The sequence below is a fragment of the Sus scrofa genome, chromosome 14 (genome assembly GCF_054392235.1).
Source record: "Sus scrofa isolate SSC_HxYL_T2T_F1_AM1 chromosome 14, Sscrofa_HxYL_maternal_Yorkshire_Landrace_v2.0, whole genome shotgun sequence".
Lineage (NCBI taxonomy): Eukaryota > Metazoa > Chordata > Mammalia > Artiodactyla > Suidae > Sus > Sus scrofa.
In genome coordinates, this window is record NC_139396.1 from 19,041,812 (window position 1) to 19,061,576 (window position 19,765).

Here is a 19,765-nt window from a genome sequence, read left to right on the forward strand (position 1 = left end):
CCCAAATTAGCTTCTTTGTAAAACTGGGGTCCCCAAAGACTGAACGAGATGCTCCATGTGGAAGTTCTCTGTGTGCAGCCCAAGCCCTGAGCATGACTCAGGTCCTAAGCATAGTTTGGCTCCCAATCAGGGGATGGTATTGGGTCCTGCCTGTGTCCCAATCAGGGGATGGTATTGGGACCTGCTTCCCTGTCCAGCCTTCCTCAGTTGAGCTGTAGGTAACCACTGAAGTGCTTCAGACAGACTGCACCAGCATCACACCCCACCCCACCCTCAGTGCTCCTGGTGATGGGGGGCCAGCCCCCAGGTGTCTCCCCACCCATGCTCAGACTCTGCTCTCCTCCGTGAGACAGGACACACCTTCTCCTCTGTGGTGGAGTATTACCTCTGTGTCTCTTGGCTCCTGTACTCTGCTTCCTGTAAGGATGAGGATCAGACCCTTTTTGGCTGTATGTCCCCAGTGCACAGTGGGTGATGGGTGAACGAATGAAAATAGCATTTAGGAAATAAATGGGCCCTCCCTAAGTTGTTCCATTCATTGTGTTGTTGCCCAGGGCATGGAGGTCTGGTCAAGCCCTTTAGAGCCCATGGCTCTGGTGAATTTGGTGACCTACCCGTGACTGCAGCTGGTTGTCACCATGGATGAGCAGGGCCTGATCAAAGTATGGAAAGCAGAGAACAGGTGTGAGCAGGCCTCCTTCTGCCTGCCTAGCTCCTTGTCTGCATTGGAGGCCTGTGACATTCCAGAGGGCCCCCTCCTGCTGAGGAGTGACCCCACTCTCAGGAGCCTCTGCTCTTTCCCAGGGTCTGTGGACACTTGCATCAGACCTGCCGTGTTGGGTGGCATCTCAAGCCAGGCCTTCCATGTGGCAGACCAAGTGATCACCCTGTTTTGTTCTGTCCCCCTAGCTTCTTGCCTGCCGCAAGAGGGCAGACTCCTCGTCCCCCTTCAGCTCTAGCATGCTGGCGGCCTGCTCCTTGCCCAGTTTCTGCAGCCTCTTGCTCTCTCACAGTGAGGTCCAGCCTTATGGGCTGCCTGTGCTTCTTTTTTTTTTTTTTTTTTTTTTTTTGCTTTTAGGGCCACATATGCAGCATTTGGAAGTTCCCAGGCTATGGGTAGAACAAGAGTTGCATCTCCTGGCCTACACAAAGCCACAGCAACACAGGATCCTAGCCACATCTGTGACCTACACCGCAGTTCACAGCAACGCTGGACTCTTTGTCCCATTAAGCAAGGCCAAGGATGAAAGCTGTGTCCTCATGGACACTAGTCAGGTTCGTTACCATTCAGCCATGGTGGGAACTCCTACCTGCACATTTTGTCTGCACACCCCAGCTTTTCTGTTTCCTGGTCTCCCTCAGAGTCTTTCCTCCTCTTGCAGTTCCTTCTCACTACTGCATGCTCCCCTTTTTCAAGTCTCAGTGAGGGCCCAACGTAACAGCTGTTCCTTTTTTTTCTTTCTTTCTTTTTAGGGCCACACCCACAGCATGTGGAGCTTCTCCAGGCTAGGGGTTGAATTGGAGCTACAGCTGCTGGCCTATGCCACAGCCACAGCAACTTTAGATCCTAGCCGTGTCTGGGACCTACACCACAGCTCATGGCAATGCCAGATCCTTAACCCACTGAGCAAGGCCAGGGGTCGAACCTGCAACCTCAAGGTTCCTAGTCAGATTCGTTTCCGCTGTGCCATGACAGGAACTCCAGTGTGAGGGCCCAACTTAAAGGAAAACTGAAGCATGTTGGACAGGATGCAGGCATTTGCCTGAGGTGATGAAGGCCTGTTGCGAGGACATTTGGTTGAGAGATGATTCTTAATCACTGGGAGGGAGCATTTGACTCCTGAGAAAGAGTGAAAGTGAGTGTGTGCTAGCAGATCAAGGAGTAGCCCTCACCTGGGGCAGCATAATCCTCTTAGAGGGAAGAGGTCTTTGAAAGTGTGGGCAAGCTGGCCTCCCAGACATCAGGATGGGCAGGCATCCAAGGACAGTTTCCTATGTGAACAGAACTAACTCTGTAAAGGACCTAAGCTCATAAACAAAAAAAGCAGGAGCTGATGACAGATTTTCTTTCTTTCTTTCTTTCTTTCTTTCTTTTTTTTTTTTTTTTTTTTTGTCTTTTTGCCATTTCTTGGGCCGCTCCTGTGGTATATGCTAGGTTCCCAGGCTAGGGGTCTAATCGGAGCTGTAGCCGTCAGCCTATGCCAGAGCCACAGCAACTCGGGATCTGAGCCGCGTCTGTGACCTACACCACAGCTCACGGCAACACTGGATCGTTAACCCACTGAGCAAGGGCAGGGATCGAACCCGCAACCTCATGGTTCCTAGTCGGATTCATTAACCACTGCGCCACGACGGGAACTCCCCTGATGACAGATTTGTTATAAACAATTCTGTCGTTGTTTAAAGGAGACTTTGGAATAATAAGTGTAAATAAAAAGCAACTGGGGAATACATGGTCTAGATGAAGAGGAAGTGCTGTGGTTCTCCCCTGGGAATGGCAGACCACACGAATCACACTTACTTGTCAGTGAAGGACAGTTAGAAAAATTAGAATATACATCAAGTCAGAGAGCCAAAAAGAGTGAAGTTTCTAAGCCAAGATTCCAAAGTGCTGAACCTGACACTGGGGCTGCTTTTTCCCTGGAGGTGTTCACTCCAAGGCTAAGAGGCAGAGCAGAGCTTTGACAGACAAATAGACAAGGGCTGGGGCCCTGTGAATCATCTTACTTTGGGAGGGTTGTCATGTCTGAAAGGGAACAGTCCCTGTGTTGGCTGCAGCTGCCCAGTTACCAGGAGGGAGTAAATGGAAATCCTTTCTGGAAGAGGATAACATCACCCCAGGCTTCTCTTTTCCACACACACTTAAAGGTAAATAGGCACATGAGATAAGACAATGTGAACTAGAACCTATAGCATCAACAGCAATGTCAGTAGAGCCCCAGGGGCTTCAGATACTGCAGTTAATAGACACAGACAACAGCACACCTCTGGTGGTTCTGATGCTCAGGGAGATACATTTCAAGAGAATTTAAAGCCATGAGAAATGGTACAACAGATTTGGAAAAGAACCAAGTAGAAAGAAATTCTCAAACCAAATAACAAAGGTTAGGCCTCAGTGGATGATTTAGCAGCACAGGGGACAGTTGACTCACAAACAGCCTGGGGAGGGTCAGGGGAGCTCGTGGGCCACCAGGTGTGTTCTGTGTCTAAACTTGGGTGGTGACATGAATATTTACTTTGTGATCACTTACTGAGCTCTTGTGTTTAAGTTCTGTGTGGTTTTCCATGTGCATTCTCTGTATCTCTTAAGGAGTTAAGAATTTAACAATTAAAGAACTGGAAGGTAAAAGTATCAGGAGTGGTTAGTTGAAAGAGAGGCTGAGAGACAGAGACCAGTGCTTCTGAGACTTGAATGGGGTGTGAATCACCTGTGGATCTTGTTTGAGTGAAGGTTCTGATCCACTGGGTCCCTGGGGACATCCGAGATTCTGAGTTTTTTAGAAGCTTCTTCAGAATATTGATGCTATCAGGTTACAGACCACACTTTCAGTGACAAGGCCATCAAGGATCCATGCAAAATTTTAGTATTTATTTATTTGATGTCTTAGGAGCAGGTGAGGCAGGGGGACATAAACATTTGAAGAGATGATGGTAGATGTTTTTCCGAAGTGACCAAAGATGTTAATCCATGGAATCAAGAAGGCCCTGCAAACCCCCAGCAGGGGAAATAAAAATAAATCTGCAGCTAGACCTATCAGAGTGACCTGTGACAATGGAAACCTAAGAAAAATCTACCTAACAGTAGCCAGAGGAAATAAAACTACCTTCAGTGTAATACTAATGAGACTTCTTCAGGCAGAGGGAAAAGGATCACAGATTAAATTTCAGAGAAGCAGGAAGGATTGATGAGCAATGGCCATGATGAAGGAAACATGAGGAAATCTAAATTAATATCCACTGTATAAAATAGCAACAACAATGCCTTGTGGACTGTTAACTATATGCAGAAGTAAACTACGTGACTTTAGCATTTAGGTTTGGAGAAGGTTATGAGGAACTGAAAAGTCCAAGTTCCTTGAATTATCCGAGAAGATTAAATGAACAATTAGCAGTATCCTTTATAAGGCAGGCTACACACAGTAATCTCTCGTCTAACTCCCAGAAGAACAGTATATAGCATATAGCTTCTGAATCCTGAGAGGAAGATGAATGTGTCTTGTGGTGGGGCAGGATCCACCCAGACCCAAAATTTGCCTTGGTTATCAAGCCTGATGATGCCACACATGACCACGGGGTGTGAAAGGTTAATCTGTTCTTTAGAGAGCAGGGTGGGCTTCCAGGAGGCAGCTCTGGGAATGGCTGAGGGAGCAGGGAGGAGTTCCAGGTTCTGGTTTTCCCAGAGGTTTGGGGAGTGGGGCTTGAGGGAGTGTTCTCACTCCTGGGCCAGGATTTCCTGGTTTGAATTCTCTGCAGGTTCCCCTTATCAGCTTGCCCCTGGGGAAGAGAGAGGGATGGGCCTTAAAAGCTATCACTGTCAAATATTGAAAGTGGACTCCAACCCTTTATTATGACTCACTTCTGATGTTTGATGACTGAAAGCCTCATGTTTCATTTCCCTGAACCTGAACTTGTGTTGGTAAGCCACATGGTGCTCTGTGAGGCCTGGCATCTAAGGCTAGCAGATGGGGGCAGGTTCCCTTCAGTGACTTGCTCAAGAGCTCAGGGTTGTGTGTTTTTAAAGTGAAATGAGTTCCCATCATGGCACAGTGGAAAGGAATCTGACTAAGAACCATGGGTTGTGGATTTGATCCCTGGACCCACTCAGTGGGTTAATGACCTGGCATTGCCATGAGTTGTGGTGTAGTTTGCAGACGTGGCTCGGATCCCATGTTGCTGTGGCTATGGTGTCGACTGGCAGCTGTAGGTCTGATTAGACCCCCAGCCTGGAAACCTCCACATGCTGTGGGTGTGGCCCTAAAAAACAACATAGATAAATAAGAAACAGTAAAGTGAAGTGAGTGTCTTAATCCCTGTCAGTCAGGAGTTTAGGGTGCCTGGAATGTGCAGAGACAGATGTTACTGTTGTTTCTGTTTGGGGTGTCTGGGAGGCAAGAGGTCCTGAGGTCTTCATCCCAGAGGGGAAACCTTGGGTGAGTTTTGTTTCTGCACTTGCTGGCCGCATGGCCATACCACTGGCAATGGCCCAGGAGTGTGGACATGCACCTCCAGGGCTAGGAGTTGGCGGAGATGGAAGGCAAAGAGGACAACCTGAAGGTAAGCCATTTGTGTGGAGTGCTGGTTGTGTCCTTTGTGTGGGATCTGGGAAGCGCAGTGCTCTAGAAGTGCCCATGGCATAGGATGCTGGCAGTGCTGTACAGTGTGAGAATTCTCTTTCTCCATGTACTCATAGGGTGGCCTTCTCTAGTGTCATTGCCTGTGGCAAGGGTCTGAGGGTGGCAGGAAGCTACTTCCTTCTGGGAGAATGTGCCCCAGATGGCCAGGCTTGCCTGCATCCTAAAGAGGTCATTTCTGTCATAGCAGAGAGGCTTCTGTGGCTGTGCTGAGCCTGAGCCAGAGCCTCAGAATGTGGCCTTATTTGGAAATGGTACCTTTTCTTTGTACTTAATGATCTCAAGAGGAAATCATCTTGGATTTCGTTTGGGCCCTTAATCTCATGGGTGGTATCTTTGTAAGAAGAGGAGAGGACACAGAGATACACACTCAGAGAAGCCAGGCGCAGACAGAAACAACCCTGGATCTGCTGTTACAAGCCAAGGATAGCCCTAGAGCCATTAGAGGAAGGATGGCCCTGCTGGCTATTGATTTGAGGCTTCTGGCTTCTAGAACTGTGAGAGAATAAACTTTTGCTGACTTTTTTGGTTTGTTTTGCTTTATTTTTAGGGCCACACTGGCAGCATGTGGAAGTTTCCAGGCTAGGGGTCAAATCAGAGCTGTAGCTGCCAGCCTACACCACAACCACAGCAACCCGGGATCCAAGCTGCATCTGCGATCTACACCACAGCTCACGGCAACACCAGATCCTTAACCTGCTGAGGCCAGAGATCGAACCTATGTGCTCATGGTTACTCGTTGGGTTCATTCCTGCTGTGCCACAGTGGGAACTCCTAAATTTTTGCTTTTTTAAGCCACTGATTTTATTACTGCAGCCCTAGGAAACTAATATAAGACTCATCTAAAACAGAACACTTAGGAAGGGTGGAATTGAAAGGATGGGAAAATGAACTATTGCATTTGGGGTGGATAAGCAGTGAGATTCTGGTGTATAGCACAGTGAACTGCATCTAGACACTCACTTGTGATGGAAGCTGACAATGTGAAAAAAAAGAATTTGTGTGTGTGTGTGTATAACCGAGTCACTTTACAGCATAAATCAACAGAACAATGTAAATCAACTATAACAGAAAAATAAAACCTAAAGCAAAATAAATAAATAAATAAATAAATAAATAGAAGGATGGGAAAATGGTGTGCCCTGGGGATGAGAACCAGAAGCAAGCTGACCCAGCTAGTAATGCTAGATGGGAGGGCTGGAAGGTCCTAGTCTTTCCTGGATATTAGGGGTCATCTCCAGATAATAATTAAGTCAACCTCCCAGGAAGATACAGCCATGCTACTTTAGGATGCACCTCAATATACGGCCGAAAAATATATTGAGTAAACGTGTGGAATTTCAGGGGAAGTGGTCAAAGCTTATAGCATCATGAGAAATTTCTGTTACCCAGCTAAAGAGAGATGACCTGGGTGGGCTCTAACTCCATGAGTGCTTTAAGGGCACAGGGTTTATTCCGGCTGGTAGCAGAAGAGGAAGTCGGAGACTCAAAGGTCTGGGGGCCTTGTGTGAACCAGGTGCTGGCCACCATGCTGTGGGTGGGCCTGGGAGCAAGAACTGGCCCTGGCCCCAGCTGGCCAGGCAACCTCAGTTCTGCACCCACAGTGTCCTGAACTGCTAACAACCTGAAAAGGCCTCCAAATGCGTACGCAGCACCTTGACTCCTTGGCTCAGCTTTGTGAGTTTTCCCCTGTACCAGGCATTATTTCAAAGTTGTTCTCTGTGTATGTCAGTGGCTTATTTCAAGTTAAATTATATTTGTGAGCAAGGTCAGTGTCAAGTTTCCTTCTTTCTTTATTCCTTTTTTTTTTTTTTAGGGCTGTACCCTCACATATGGACATTCCCAGGCTAGGGATAGAATCAGAGCTGCAGCTGCCACCCTATGCCTCAACCACAGCAACACCAGATCCGTGCTGCATCTGCAACCTACACCATAGCGCCCAGCAGTGCCAGATCCTTAATCCACTGAGCAGGGCCAGGGTTTGAATCCACATCTTCATGGATACTAGTCGGGTTCATGACCACTGAGCCACAAGGGAACTCCAGGGTTCATTTTTATTTACAAATGGATATCCAGAATTTGTAGGAAAGACCATCCTTTCCTCATCGAATTACATCGTCACCTTCATTTATGAAAATATCAGCTGTCTGTGTCTCATGTATTATATGTTGAATGTGTGGGTCACTTTCCACTTATCTGTATGTCTGGCCTTATGACAGTCGCACAGGGTCTTGTTTCCTGCAGAGTATAGTTCAATTGTGACCTCTAGCAATTTTTTTGAAAATATATCCATTTCCCTAAAATTTTTCAAGACAGCTTGTCAATTTCTACAAAACTGCTTCCTGGGATTTTGGTTACTTTGAATCTATTGATTGATTTCAGGACAACCAATATCTTAAGAAGCAGTGAACATGGCATAAATGTCCGCATTTCTGTAGGTTTTCATCATCTGGTGCTGGATACTTTTTTGTGGGGTAATTTTCTTTGTCTTCTATAGAAATTGGTTTGCTCAGGTTTTTCTGTCTCCTAAGATCATTTTGATATGTTGTATTTTCCTAGGAAACTACCCAGTGTATCTAGGTTTTCAATTTTCTATGCACACAATTCTGTAGAATATTCTCTTGATAATTTTTCTTTAAATTCCCTCTGCTTAAAAAATTTTCCCCCGTGTTATTTCTTTTTGTGTATACGAACTTTCTCCCATTTTTTTGTGATTATACTAATGTCTTGTCTGTTTAATATTGCTATTGATTACTAGTTTTATATCATTGTGACCAGAGGATATTGTTTTTATTACTTCACCATACATAAATTAAAAAAAAAATTATTTCTTTTTATGGCTGCATGCCCAGCATATGTAAGCTCCTGGGCCAAGTGTTGAATATAAGCTGCAGCTGTGGCAATGCCTGATCCTTTAACCCACTGTGCAGGAATCACACCTGCACCTCTGCAGCAACCAGTCACATTCTTTCTTTTTTTTCTCTTTAGGGCCCCACCTATGGCATATGGAAGTTCCCAGGCTAGGGGTTGAATAAGAGCTCTAGCTGCCCGCATGCACCACGGCCACAGTAAGAGCAGATCTGAGCCACATTTGCGACCTATATCACAGCTCATGGCAATGCCAGATCCTTAACCCGCTGAGCAAGGCCAGGGATCGATCCCATGTCCTCATGGATACTAATTGGTTTCATTACTGCTGAGCCACAAGGGGAACTCCCATATTCTCCATCTATTGTGCCACACCTTTATTCAGTTTTTCTAACTGTGTGTGCTTGTGAGGACTGTGCTCTCCATTATTAGGGTGCAGAGGTCCAAAGGTAGTCATTCTTTTTTTTTTTTTTTTTTTTTTTGCCTTATTAAGATTGTACTTGCAGCATATGGAAGTTCCTGGGCTATGGGTCAAATCAGAGCTGCAGATTCCAGCCTACACCACAGCCACAGCAATGCCAGATCCAAGCTGCATCTGTAAACTACACCACAGCTTGTGGCAATGCCAGATCCTTAACCCACTGAGCAAGGCCAGGGATCAAACCTGCAATGAATACTAGTTGGGTTCTTAACCCTCTGAGCCACAACAGAAACTCCTAGTCATTCTTAATTATGTTGTTTATGTCATATTTATTTACTTTTTATCTACTTGGCTTGTCTTAGGCTGAGAATTATATTATTCTTTATATATATATATATATATATATATATATATATATACATACTGTTTTTTGCTTTTTAGGGCCACACCCATGCCATATGGAGATTCCCAGGCTAGGGGCCTAATCAGAGCTGTAGCTGCTGGCATACACCACAGCCATAGCAATGTGGGATCCAAGCCACGACTGCAACCTACACCACAGCTCATGGCAACACTGGATCCTTCACCTACTGAGCAAGGCCAGAGTTCAAACCTGTGTCCTCATGGATGCTAGTCAGATTCGTTAACCACTGAGCCATGATGGGAACTCCACCATATTATTATTATTATTTTAATAATATATTTAAACACATAATTTATTAATTATCAGTGAATTTCATTCCACTCTTTCTTGTATCTGCTCTGTAAATGTGATTGGGGTGTTTGATTCCTAGGTATGTCTAAGTATTATTACTTCATTGTGAATTACAGCTTTTAGCATGGCAAAGGGTCTTCACTTTTGTTTCATTTCCTACTTGGGGCCTGAATCCTGTATCTCTTCTGCTAATCAGGATCACTACTCCTGTTTTCTAAGGCTTGGCATGTGCCTGGCACCTTTCCTCTCATATTCCACCACCTTTCCGCTTTGCCCTTTTTTTTTCCTTCCATGCCATATGGAAGTTCCCAGGCCAGGGGTCGAATTGGAGCTGCAGCTGACGGCATATGCCACAGCCATAGCAACTCGCGCCCCAAGCCGCATCTGTGAACTACACCACAGGCTTAGTGCACCACTGGATCCTTAACCAAGGCCAGGGATGGAACCCACCTCCTCATGGATACTAGTCAGGTTCTTAACCTGCTGAGCCACAATGGGAACTCCCACCTTTCTGCTTTGATCCATTCTCTTGAATATAGATGTTTGTAGGTATCGTCATAGCTCAACTTTCCCAGGAGTTTATATACCCTTTCAGTACATGATTCAGGTTTTCTTTTACCTCCAGAAAGTTTCATTGTACATGGACTGTAAATGCCAGGCTGTTAATTATTTAACTTCTCCTCTCTAGGAGCTTCATTTATGCGTTTATTTGATCTTCCTCGCTTATCTTCTTGGACACTTTCTCTCTGATTCATTTTAGCTCTTTATTCAGTTTTTGTCCCCTGGCTTGCAGGCCGCCTGTGCCGAGGGGGCACTCTACATGCTGACGGTGCCCCAGCTGCAGCTGCTCTCCAGGGTGAGCATGTTTCCCAACAGCACCGCCAGTCTCCTTTGCTCTCCTGACTGGCCGTGGGTGTTTGTGTCAACCCCACATTCAGACTTGGGCCCAAAGGTCAGTAGTGGGGCTGTGTCCATTGCCCAAGGGACTTGGCTTTGTGCACGCAAGGTGGCAGGTCCTGTGCCCTAGGCTTGTGGGGTGCATCTGGGGGGCAGCTTCTTGTGTAACACCAAGCCCCTTAGCCCATGGGGATGATGACGATGAGTGATGGTGGTGGCTGAGAGCAGTGGTGGCCTTCACAGGCCACCAGCTGACTTAACACAATGCTGGCTTCTCCCCGGAGCCTCTGCTGTTTCCATGCTGCCCTGTTGCCCACAGGTTGGAAGGGGTCAGCTCCCTGGCTAGAGAGGGCAGAGTTCAATATTGAAGGGGTTTGGGGCCTTAGAGACTTCTTGGTGGAAAGGCTCATGAGGTATTTGGTGGCCCGAGAACTGTCTTCAACAAGAGTGAGGAAGGGAGGGTCCAGGCCGGGCATGGAGGAGATGCTGACAGTGCAGGGACCGCATCCATTACCTGGAGGCCTGCACGTAGCTGGCCCATGTGAGGGGCTGCATCTGCCAGCGATTCATGGGCTCAGAGATGTTCGTTCTGAGTGCCAGGGGTTGTATTTGAAAATTAGATTAGGGTGAGAAGCAGGCAGCTGGAGAAGATCTCTAAGATGTACTTGGGCTGGTGGCCAAGGAAGGACAGCAAGAGAGAGCAGTGGCAGAGCAGGACAGACTGGCGGTGCTGGAGCCTGTAGCCAGGGGAGGCCGGTGGTTGAAGAGGGCAGCCAGCAGAGAGAGGCCACAGGATCCATGGGCAGCACCGAGAAGCGGGTGTTTGGAAGCAGCCTGCAAGGAGATAGGAGAGGAATTACCGAGGAAGACATTGGAGGCCAAAGCAAGATGGTGACATGCAGCTGCTCAAAAACAGAAAACCCTTTTATTTGATTCACCCATCACATCGCCCTCCCTGGGACCAGTGTGCCACCATGTTCCCAGCAGGGCCACACTTGGGCTGGATTAACCTCACTTCGTGGTTGGTGTGGTCGGGAAAGGAGGGTCCACAGGTGGCACAGGCCACTCCTGTAAGACCCAAGTAAGGTCATGGTGGTTGGGTCTGTGGGAGCGGTTTTCATAGTGCTCCCAGGTTGGAGAAGTCCCCTCCCTCACCGGTGAGGAGACGTGAGATGGTGTTGACATGTGGCAGTCTCTCCCCAGGTGTTCCACACTCACTCTTTGCTGTGTCCATCAGAGGATGAGCCTTCTGCCTCCACTACTCTCCCCATCTGGCAGATGTCCAGAACCTATTGGGCCCCTGACAAGGCAGCCCGGCTAATGGTAATGCACAGAAATGAAAACGGCATGCAGTTGGTTGTCACCACCTATGAGCTAGGGGCCAAGAAGTCCAGGGATCGAGTGGACTGTGGGTAAGGATCCCCGTATTAGGGCTGTCACCACCATGCCTTATGATGCTTCAAGCACAGATTGCTCATGTTTCCTTTGGGGCACTTTTTCTTTCCTCTCAGTGAATCATAGTGAGCCAACAAAGGTTTTCTTTTTTTTTTTTTTCTTTTTGCTATTTCTTTGGGCCTCTCCCACGGCATATGGAGGTTCCCAGGCTAGGGGTCCAATCGGAGCTGTAGCCACTGGCCTATGCCAGAGCCACAGCAACGTGGGATCCGAGCCACGTCTGCAACCTACACCACAGCTCACAGCAATGATGGATCATTAACCCACTGAGCAAGGGCAGGGACTGAACCCGCAACCTCATGGTTCCTAGTTGGATTCATTAACCACTGTGCCACGACGGGAACTCCAACAAAGGTTTTCTTGTTGGGATTTATGTAACGGCTGAGCAGTTGGGCGTGTGCTGTGTAGTGGACCCTGTGCCTGGCCCTGGGCCTCAGACGTCACCTACGGTCCACTCTCTCCCCTCTCCTGACTGGTCTCCCTGCTGCATTCATCCCTCTCTTTCACAACTAGGTCAGAGTCACTGTTCTCAGCACTGAGTGCACACAAAGGTGAATAAAAGCCACAACTCTCTCTTCCCTAATGAACTCCTCATCCAGTAGGAAAATAAGACCCACATCCATCTCCTTTTGTGTCTCCTCTATTTCCCAAACCCTGCATCCCTCTGGTAGGCTTTCCCTGTGGTCCTTAGCATTTTTTCTTTTGTATTATGTTCATTTGTTTTCCTGTCATCATTTGACCATAAATTTTACTCTGAGCTTCCTGGCAGCCAAGGAAAAAAGGGATACAGGATGTGTAATGTAATCCTTTGTCTGATGTGAGAAAACACATGAATTCTTCAGAAGAGGTAATTTTATTTTCCTGGTGCTAAATTCCATAAGGAAATGATCAAATAAAAAAAAATTTTTTTAACAAGTAACACTATACGTATAAAAGTATCTTCACCAAGTTTTTGGCAGATGTCATAAAAGTCGTAGTTCTCATGTGGCCATTTCTTACATCATCCTGTCTTAGATGGGGAAGGGGAGAAAGCAGGGTAGAAGCCTCATCCTTGGGTCATTTCCACTGTCATGTCATCTTGGGCCTTCCCAGCCCCTGTACGGCATCGCAGTCAGTATCTCAGAGCCGGTGCCTGGGGGACTTAGGGGAACAAATGCATGGGTCAGGACTGAACACAGCTGTGACCACAAAGCCATTTCTTTTTCCACCATCTTAGGTGAGGCATGTCTGTTCTAGACCCGCAGCTGCTACTAAGAAATGACAGTCTGTGTGTCTTTATTTCAAAAAGGACAACAGATCACAAGTTTCCTCCTGCCAGAGACCATGATGCCTCCTCACATCATGAAGGGCCACGGCTCTCAGGTGATCCTACTGGTGTCCGGGTCAGAGCTGGTGCTCTTCACCATCCGGGGCCTGCAGCTGGTAGCCTTTCAGGACCACCAGAGGCCCATCACGTCCATGGGGGTGGTGAGCATGGCGCCCGCCCACCTGCCTGTGTCGAGGCTCTGAGCTTTGGAGCCCACGTCCCTGCCTCACTTGGTTTTTCATTTCAAGGACCAGAGTCAAGTCATCACCTGTTCCTTTGACCTCTCCTTGAGAGTGTATGTGTGGAACAAGGAAAAGAACTTTCTCATCCTCAAGAGCTGCTGTCATTGACTTGGTGGGTCCCACAGATGGGCCAGGTAAATGCTCTGATTTTTAAACTGTTACCTGAAAAAATGGCCTGCTGGCCTCCCAGCAGGACACTTTAAAGGATGTCATTGGAAAGGATGTAAATGGGACTTGGGGTCTTAGCCCAGCCTGCCCCACGCTATCTGGGGACCTGAGGCAAATCACTGCTCAGATTCTCTTTCCTCTGTTTAAAAAGAGAGATCCCATGCTCTGTGTTATCACCTTGACTGTACAAAAACACCACCTGCAGTTAGCATCACCCACATTTATCAAATGAAGCAGAGGCTGTTTTGCCCAAAGTCCCACAGGGATGCACAGTGAAACCCGGGGTGGGCCTCCATGAGCCGTACCACCCAGCTGTTACCTCTCTCCGTAACCCACCCAATCCCAGAGCCATTTACCAAACCCAGGTGGCAGTGGGACTCAGTGGGGATGAGATTGTAAAAGTTAGAATGCAGTTTTGTGTTGAGGTTTAGAATTAGAAATTTGTGATGACTTATGTTTTTTTTCTTATCAGAATAAGTCCTGAAAAGTAAGGACAGGGCTTCCAGATTTTATACTCCACCTGGGTGACCTGTGGTGAGATCACTGACCTCATAGCCATGAGTTGTCACAAGGTATGTATGGGACAAGTTCAACCGCCTGTGACAAACATCTCACAGTATTAAATGAAAAAAATACAATGACTCAAAGTAAATTTTTTGGTCTTTTTGCCATTTCTAGGGCCACACCTGTGGCATATGGAGGTTCCCAGGCTGGGGGTCTAATTGGAGCTGTAGCCGCCGGCCTATGCCAGAGCCATAGCAACGTGGGATCTGAGCCGCATCTGCAACCACTACACCACAGCTCACGGCAACGCCGGATCCTTAACCCATTGAGCAAGGCCAGGGATCAAACCCAAATCCTCATGGTACTTAGTCGGATTCTTTATCCACTGGGCCATGTTGCGAACTCCCTCAAAGTAAAGATTTTATTTTACTTTTTTACTTTTTTTTTTATTTTATTTTCCCACTGTACAGCAAGGCGGTCAGGTTATCCTCAGATGTATACATTGCAATTACAGTTTTTTCCCCCACCCTTTCTTCTGTTGCAACATGAGTATCTAGACATAGTTCTCAATGCTATTCAGCAGGATCTCCTTGTACATCTATTCTAGGTTATGACTGATAAGCCCAAGCTTCCGATCCCTCCCACTCCCTCCCCCTCCCATCAGGCAGCCACAAGTCTCTTCTCCAAGTCCATGATTTTCTATTCTGAGGAGATGTTCGTTTGTGCTGGATATTAGATTCAAGTTATATGTGATATCATATGGTATTTGTCTTTCTCTTTCTGGCTCATTTCACTCAGTATGAGATTCTCTAGTTCCATCCATGTTGCTGCAAATGGCATTACGTTGTTCTTTTTTATGGCTGAGTAGTATTCCATTGTGTATATATACCCCTCTTCCGAATCCAATCCTCTGTTGATGGACATTTGGATTGTTTCCATGTCCTGGCTATTGTGAATAGTGCTGCAATGAACATGCGGGTGCATGTGTCTCTTTTAAGTAGAGCTTTGTCCAGATAGATGCCCAAGAGTGGGATTGCGGGGTCATATGGAAGTTCTATGTATAGATTTCTAAGGTATCTCCAAACTGTTCTCCATAGTGGCTGTACCAGTTTACACTCCCACCAACAGGGCAGGAGGGTTCCCTTTTCTCCACAGCCCCTCCAGCACTTGTTATTTGTGGATTTATTAATGATGGCCATTCTGACTGGTGTGAGGTGGTATCTCATGGTAGTTTTGATTTGCATTTCTCTTATACTCAGCGATGTTGAGCATTTGTTCATGTGTTTGTTGGCCATCTATATATCTTCTTTGGAGAAATGTCTATTCAGGTCTTTTGCCCATTTTTCCATTGATTGATTGGTTTTTTTGCTGTTGAGTTGTATAAGTTGCTCATATATTCTAGAGATTAAGCCCTTGTCAGTTTCATCATTTGAAACTATTTTCTCCCTTTCTGAAAGTTGTCTTTTTGTTTTCTTTTGGGTTTCCTTTGCTGTGCAAAAGCTTTTCAGTTTGATGAGGTCCCATGGGTTTATTTGCGCTCTAATTTCTATTGCTTTGGGAGACTGACCTGAGAAAATATTCATGCTGTTGATGTCAGAGAGTGTTTTGCCTATGTTTTCTTCGAGGAGTTTGATGGTGTCCTGTCTTATATTTAAGTCTTTCAGACACTTTGAGTTTATTTTTTTGCACGGTGTGAGGGTGTGTTCTAGTTTCATTTCTTTGCATGCAGCTGTCCAGGTTTCCCAGCAATGCTTGCTGAATAGACTTTCCTTTTCCCATTTGATGTTCTTGCCTCCCTTGTCAAAGATTACTTGACCATAGGTGTCAGGGTTTATTTCCGGGTTCTCTCTTCTGTTCCATTGGTCTGTCTGTCTGTTTTGATACCAGTACCACACTGTTTTGATGACTGTGGCTTTGTAGTATTTCTTGAAGTCTGGGAGAGTTATGCCTCCTGCTCGGTTTTTGTTTCTCAGGATTGCTTTGGCAATTCTGGGTCTTTTGTTGTTCCATATAAATGTTTGGATTGTTTGTTCTAGTTCTGTGAAAAATGTCATGGGTCATTGGATAGGGATTGCATTGAATCTGAAGATTGCTTTGGGTAGTATGGCCATTTTCACAATCTTGATTTTTTCCAATCCAGGAACATGGAATATCTTTCCATTTCTTTACATCTTCTTTGATTTCTTTGATTAGAAATCTCAGCATATAGGTCCTTTACCTCTTTGGTCAGGTGTATTCCGAGGTATTTGATTTTGTGAGGTGCAATTTTAAAAGGTATCGTGTTTTTGGATTCCTTTTCTAATATTTCATTGCTGGTATACAGAAATGCGACTGACTTCTGAATGTTAATCTTATATCCTGCTACTTTGCTGAGTTTATTAATCAGTTCGAGTAGTTTTTGGGTTGAGTCCTTAGGGTTTTCTATGGATAGTATCATGTCATCTGCATACAGTGACAGTTTTACCTCTTCTCTTCCTATTTGGGTGCCTTTTATTTCTTTTGTTTGTCTAGTTGCTGTGGCCAGGACTTCCAAAACTATGTTGAAGAGCAGTGGTGAGAGTGGGCAACCCTGTCTTGTTCCAGATTTGAGGGAGAAGGCTTTCAGTTTTTTCCCATTGAGTATTATATTTGCTGTGGGTTTATCATAAATGGCTTTGATTATGTTCAGGAACGTTCCCTCTATACCCACTTTGGCGAGGGTCTTGATCATGAATGGATGTTGGACTTTGTCAAATGCTTTTTCTGCGTCTATTGAGATGATCATATGATTTTTGACTTTTCTTTTGTTAATGTGGTGTATGATGCTGATTGATTTGCGTATGTTGAACCATCCTTGTGAACCTGGGATGAACCCAACCTGGTCATGGTGTATAATTTTTTTGATATGTTGTTGGATTCGGTTGGCTAAGATTTTGTTGAGAATTTTTGCATCTATGTTCATCAGTGATATTGGGCGATAGTTTTCTTTTTTGGTGGTATCTCTGTCTGGTTTTGGCATGAGGGTGATGGTGGCATCATTGAATGTCTTTGGGAGTATTCCTTCTTCTTCAACCTTTTGAAAGAGTTTAAGGAGGATGGGCACCAATTCCACTTTATATGTTTGATAAAACTCACCTGTGAAGCCATCTGGCCCTGGATTTTTATTTGTAGGGAGTGATTTTATGACCTCTTCAATTTCATTTCTAGTGATCGGTCTGTTCAGTTGGTCTGTTTCTGCTTGATTCAGTTTTGGCAGGCTGTAAGATTCTAGAAAATTGTCCATTTCTTCCAGATTGTCAAACTTGTTGCCATACAGTTGTTCATAGTATTCTCTTATGGGTTTTTGTATTTCTGCTGTATCCATTGTGATTTCTCCTTATTCATTTATAATTTTGGTTATTTGGGTTCTTTCTCTCTTCTTTTAAATGAGTCTGGCCAGGGGGTGGTCAATTTTGTTTACCTTTTCAAGGAACCAGCTCTTGGTTTTATTAATTTTCTCTATTGTTTTTGAACCTCTATTTTATTGATTTCTTCTTTGATCTTTATAATTTCCTTCCTTCTGCTGGATTTAGGTCTTTTTTGTTCTTCTTTTTCTAATTCACTTAGGTGGAGGGTTAAGTTGTCAATTTGGGATCTTTCTTCTTTTTGGAGAAAGGCCTGTATTGCTATACATTTCCCTCTGAGCACTGCTTTCACAGCATCCCATAGATTTTGAGAGGTTGTGTCTTTATTATCATTTGTTTCAAGGTATTTTTTACCTTCCTTCTTGATTTCCTCATTGACCCATTGGTCTTTTAGTAGCATGTTGTTTAGTCTCCATGTAGTAGGTTTTTTTTCTCATTTCTTTTCCCATGGTTGATTTCTAATTTCATGGCATTGTGGTCAGAGAAGATACTTGAGATAATTTCTATGCTGCTAAATTTGTTGAGGTTAGCTTTGTGTCCCAATATGTGGTTGATTCTTGAGAATGTTCCATGTGCACTTGAGAAGAATGTGTATTCTGATTTTTTTTGGATGTAGTGTCCTGAAGATATCAATGAAGTCTAACTTTTCTATTGTTTCCTTTAAGATCTCTGTTGCTTTATTGGTTTTCTGTCTGGAGGATCTGTCCATTGATGTGAGGGGGTATTAAAGTCTCCTACTATGATTGTATTCCCATCCACTTCTCTCTTTATGTCTGTTAGTATTTGTTGTATGTATCTGGGTGCTCCTGTATTTGGGGCATATATGTTGACGATAGTAACATCCTCTCCTTGGATGGATCCCTTAATCATTGAATAGAGTCCTTCTTTGTCTTTCTTTATGTCTTTCGTTTTAGAGTCTATTTTGTCTGACATGAGTGTTGCAACTCCTACTTTTCTGTCATGTCTATTGGCGTGAAATATTTTTCCCCACCCTTTCACTTTCAATCTATATGTATCCTTTGTCCTAAGGTGAGTTTCTTATAGGCAGCATATTGAAGGTTTTTGCCTTTTTATCCACTCAGCCACTCTGTGTCTTTTGATTGGGGCATTCAGTCCATTGACATTTAAGGTGACAATTGATAGATGATTGTTTATTGCCATTTTGAACTTCATGTTCCAGTTGATTTTATGGTTCTCCATTCTTTTTTTTTTTTTTTTTTTTTTTTTTTTGGTTGGGTGGTCTCTGGTTATTGTCTGCTTGAGTTTTTTTTTTTTTTTCATTTTTTTGCAAATGCATTATTTGTTTTTGGCTTGTGGTTGCCCTGTTTTTTAAGTATACTAACCCCTTCCTATAATTGTGTGTTTTAGCCTGAGGGTCCTGTAGATTCAAACACTTCATTACTATAATAAAATTAAGAGAAACAAACAAACAAACAAAAAGCGTCTATTTGTTTCCTAACATCCCTTGCCCACATTTTATGATTTTGGGGACTCTTTTTTTTTCTAATTTTATTTTGTTTGAAACATGTTCGTGATTAAATCTGTATGCTGGCTTATTTGAGTGACTGCTCTCTGATTGTGGTTTCCTCAGTCCTAGTTCTTCCTCTTCTTTTTTTTTTCTTTTTCTTCCCTTTCTTTCCTTCCTTTCTTTTTGGTTTAGAGAAGCCCTTTCAGTATTTCTTTTAGCCTGGGTTTTGATTGTTGTATTCTTTTAGTTTTTTTTTGTTGGAAAAAATTTTTATTTCTCCTTCTATTTTAAGTGATATTCTTGCTGGATAGAGTATTCTAGGTTGCATATTTTTTCCTTTGAGCACTTTAAATATCTCTTGCCATTCCCTCCTGGCCTGTAGAGTTTCTGTAGAGAAATCAGCTGATAATCTTATGGAGGTTCCCTTGTAGGTAACATTCTGCTTTTCTCTTGCTGCCTTTGGGATCCTCTCTTTATCACTAACTTTGCCATTTTTATTATGATGTGTCTTGGTGTGGGTCTATTTGGGTTCAGTTTGTTTGGGGCCCTCTGTGCTTCCTGTATCTTGCACTCAGTATCCTTTAGATTTGGGAAGTTTCCAGCGATAATTTCTTCAAGTGTATTTTCTATTCCCTTATCTTTTTCTACTCCTTCTGGAATTCCCATTATGCGTAGATTGGCCCGCTATATATTATCCCATAGGTCTCTTACATTGCTTTCCTGTTTTTTGATTTGGTTTTCTGTCTGCTGACCTCATTGGGTGATTTCCATTATTCTATCTTCTATATCACTGATTCATTCTTCTGCATTGTTCATTCTGGTTTTCACTGCCCTTAGTTCTGTTTGTATCTCTGCAAATGAATGTTCTAGTTTTTCTTGGCTCCTCCTTATATTTTCTAGTTCCTTTCTGAGGGTATCTGCATTGCTGTTCATATCTTCTCTTAATTCCTTCAGTATTTTCACTATTTCTCTTTTGAACTCCAGGTC

The 19,765-nt window shown here is 44.6% G+C and overlaps 1 pseudogene; it reads left to right on the forward strand.

Moving 5' to 3' along the window:
- Window positions 1-55: 55 nt before the first annotated feature.
- Window positions 56-13,393, forward strand: LOC146396381 (F-box/WD repeat-containing protein 12-like; annotated as a pseudogene).
- The last annotated feature ends 6,372 nt before the right edge of the window (window positions 13,394-19,765 follow it).